This window comes from Gobius niger (assembly GCF_951799975.1).
Source record: "Gobius niger genome assembly, chromosome: 11".
In the NCBI taxonomy this organism is placed as follows: Eukaryota; Metazoa; Chordata; class Actinopteri; order Gobiiformes; family Gobiidae; genus Gobius; species Gobius niger.
Genome location: NC_136862.1, coordinates 34,920,565 through 34,924,349, shown reverse-complemented (window position 1 = coordinate 34,924,349; position 3,785 = coordinate 34,920,565). Strand labels below are relative to the sequence as shown.

Here is a 3,785-nt window from a genome sequence, read left to right as displayed (position 1 = left end):
GACCTGTCACGGGAGGACTTCAAAAGGGTTGAAGAACTTCATGAACAGAGGATGGCAATTGAGGAGGTATGTGTACATACAGTGCCTCTCGAAAGTATTCATACACCTTTAACTTTTGCACATTTTGTCATGTTTACAGCCCTATAAACATAAAGATTTTATTTTGATTTTTTTACTGAACGTTCACAAACAAGTAACCGACAACTGTGAAGTGAAAAGTGGGGTGTGCATAAGTATTCATACAGCATGAATGAATACTTTGTGGAACCCCCTTTTGCTGCAATAACAGCACAAGTCTTTTGGCGTCTGACTCTACAAGATTAGCACATGTAGAGACTGACATTTTAGCCCATTCCTCTTTACAAAACAACTCAAGCTCTGTCACATAGATGGATTTCTGGGTGACGTCACAGACAAGCTGCGCACGCATCCGAGGAGCAAAAGATACACAGACAGATCCAGACAGCGGCATTCCGAATGAAACAATGAGGAGTTGTTGTGCTGTCAACATCCCGAGAGGACGTCATCCCTTTGCCAAAAGTCGGAGAAGATTGTGGCTTCAGGCAATTAAAAGGGCGGATTGGGGTTCGGGTGGTCCTACAACTGGGGTGAGCCTCTGTAGCGCTCACTTCATATCTGGTAAGTGTTTGTGTCCTACAGTAATTACAACATTTTTGAAGTATCTCGCCATAATTCATACGTGATCACTAAAACTAGGCTAAATTATCTATATTTGATCCTGATCAGCCAAGTTAAAGGTAACTTTTAGCAACTTGTAGCGTTAGCTGTTTTAGCTAGCAACGTTAGCTATTAGCTAAATAAGTAGGCTAAGTTAGGCTCCGTCTTAGTTTAGCCTGAAAATCCTGAGGAGATGCGCCCTTGGAACAGCCAAATAGACGCTGATCTATGGTATGATTGTTGTCGAGTCACTGAACTGGATGAAGGAAAAACAATGGTGCCTAACGTGGAGCTTCGCCTAATGACCTTCTTGTTCAAAGTCTCGCTCGCCACCTTTTGATAGCGGCTCTCAGTTGTTGAGAAATCAGCCTGTGTAGCCTACAAGCCATAACCAAAATAAATATTGTGAGTGGAAGAAAAGCACACCGCAAATGACAGGGAGGGCATCTTTTGGAGGTGTAGTTAACCTCACTCTCATTAATAGCCTAACGTATTTTCTTTGTATAATTATGTAATACTGCCTTTGCTTTAGTGTATTTGTTTACTTGAGCATTGCTGTCGGCTGTTAGAGTTTAACAAGTATCATTCTTCTTCATGTTGACCCACTTGTAGACTTTACTTGTGTAGTTAATATAATGTTTTGCTTGCTCCTTGAAAGTATTTTTTCCCCAGTTGAGATGTCTGAAATAGAAACTTGTACAATAATTAGCTGAGCTAATGGGGCATTTTTCCTTTATCAGGAGAACCATCTATGGACTGTGACAGTCCAGATTTTCGATTTTTCCACACAGCGCTCCAGACCCTACAGCAAAAGTAGCAAGGTATGTATGATTCGGTCAGTAAAATATTCTAACCTAACTGCATAGCTTTGGTTAGTAGGAGCCAAAATATTTAATATAGTTAAAATATTTTGATACACAATACTTTGTATAATTTTCCATAGATATGAAAGAATTAGAAGAAGGCAGGAGAAGGCACCTGTTGCTAGCTCCACACTCCACGCTGATGCTGAAGCTGAAGCTGATGCTGAAGCTGACGTTGAAGCTGAATCAGGTATACAAAATTCAGTGAATGGGTGGGAGTTGTGTCGGTGTGTTGTTCCCATGTCTAAATTGTGCTCTGTGTATTGTTAAGATGGTGCCTTTTGTGATACTTCAAGCATGAAGTATTTGTTCTCCTTTTTTTCTTGTAGATGATTTTGTGCCCAGAAAGGACTTGGACCAACTCAGCATGCAGTATCGCCACCTTCAGGACGACTACGTGGCTCTAAAAAGGGAACTGGAGGCTGTAAAGTCAGAGAATCAACAGCTGCGGGACCAACTTAAACTGTCAAAATTTGGGTTTGATTCAGTGAAAGACTCTACACTCTGTTTTTTTACTGGATTGCAGTCTATTCAGGCTTTCTTGTGGCTGCTAACGATTGTTAAACGATCCACATTAGTGCTGAAGGGTGGGTTAAGCTGGGAGAACCACCTCCTTTTGGTTTGAATGAAAATCAGACTTGGGCTCACCAATAGAGACCTGGCACAACAATTTGACCTTCCTTTTTCAACTGTGTCCAAAATCATAAGAGAGTGGATACCCATGTTGTCCTTAGTTTTGAAACCATTGATAATTTGGCCTAGTAAGGATGCAGTAACAGCAAACATGCCAAAATGTTTTAAACCAAAATTTAAGAACTGTTGTTGCATTATAGACTGCACAGAAATCTTAATAGAGAGAACCTACAATCTAAAAGCAAGGGCTGAAACTTGGTCAAATTACGAGCACCAAAATACCATCAAATATTGTATTGGAATAACTCCAGCTGGGGCGATATCTTTTTTGTCTGATGGGTGGGGTGGTCGTGCCTCTGACAAGATAATAACTCTAGGGTCAGGATTTTTGAAAAAACTGGAGAATGGAAATGAGGTCCTTGCAGACCGAGGATTCCTTGTTAGAGAGGAATTGGCCATTGTGGGAGCAACATTAAGAATGCCCAGTTTTCCTAAGGGGAAGTCTCAGTTGCCTGGTTCTTGTGTTGACACTTCACGCCAGTTGTCAAGAGTACGTATACACGTGGAGAGAGTTATTGGTCAACTTAAAGACTTTAAGATATTAAACACCGTCATACCCATCAGCCACGTTGATATGTTGGATGACATTGTAACCATTTGTGCATGTCTCACCAATCTTAGACGGACTGTGGTTCCCAAATAGGGCTGCACCATTTTTCAGACTGAAATTGCAATTGCGATTCAATCTGCGATTTAAATATATTATGTACAGTGTTCCCTCGTTTATCAATGGGGTTAAGTTCTAAAAATAACCTGCAATTCGCTACTTGCGCAATAGCATAATGCATTGCGCCTTGAGGGGTCGCTGCTGTAAACAATATGGCGTTGGGAGCTGTCATCGAAGAGACTGATATTAATCTTCCAAATACCATAAAAAAATATCTCCAATTCCACTAAACCAAAGCTTATCTATTGATTTTGAAAAGTAGTGTAGTTGCGGATTACGTTTTTGATTGTGACTAGTATTCATTAAATAATACTTTAATTACATTTCAGCTTCATAAAATACTGGAGACGCAAGACCCTCAGTCTTTGGGATTCGGTTATTGCAATATTTAAAATTACAATGTTGATTCAATTGCAATTAATTGTGCAGCCCTGTTCCCAAATAATAACTGTATAGAGACAATAGAGTCATTTTGTATATAGTTTACTTTGTCATCTTGCCAGAGCAAATGAGTTTGAACTTGAAGGTTGTGAATGTAAAGAACACACTGTCAAAATGGATGAATAGGACACAATGTAATCAAAGAATACATGTGCATGTCAGTAATATGAATTAATGAATACGTGAATGTGCAATTAAATGAACGAATATGAATGAATACATGAGAAAAGAGTTCATTTTTTTTACGCAGACCGTACAATGTGTATGAACGCAGGCTGTTTACATTTGAAGAGGGAACACAGTGATGTGTGAATGAGGCCTAACATTTTTCATTTCTGCCTTGAGCTAAATTTATATTCAGTATTATTATTATCACGCCCCCCCCTCCTGGAATCATTGAACGTTTAGGCTCTGGTACAGTACAGTACAGTAGCCTTTATGAC

General features: G+C 39.7%; 1 long non-coding RNA gene across 1 annotated transcript; it reads left to right on the top strand.

Moving 5' to 3' along the window:
* Positions 1-504: 504 nt before the first annotated feature.
* On the top strand, positions 505-2,885 carry LOC306970429. The gene is made up of 4 exons (XR_013793392.1): positions 505-639; positions 1,419-1,499; positions 1,622-1,731; positions 1,871-2,885. It is a non-coding gene; the product is annotated as an uncharacterized lncRNA (long non-coding RNA).
* The last annotated feature ends 900 nt before the right edge of the window (positions 2,886-3,785 follow it).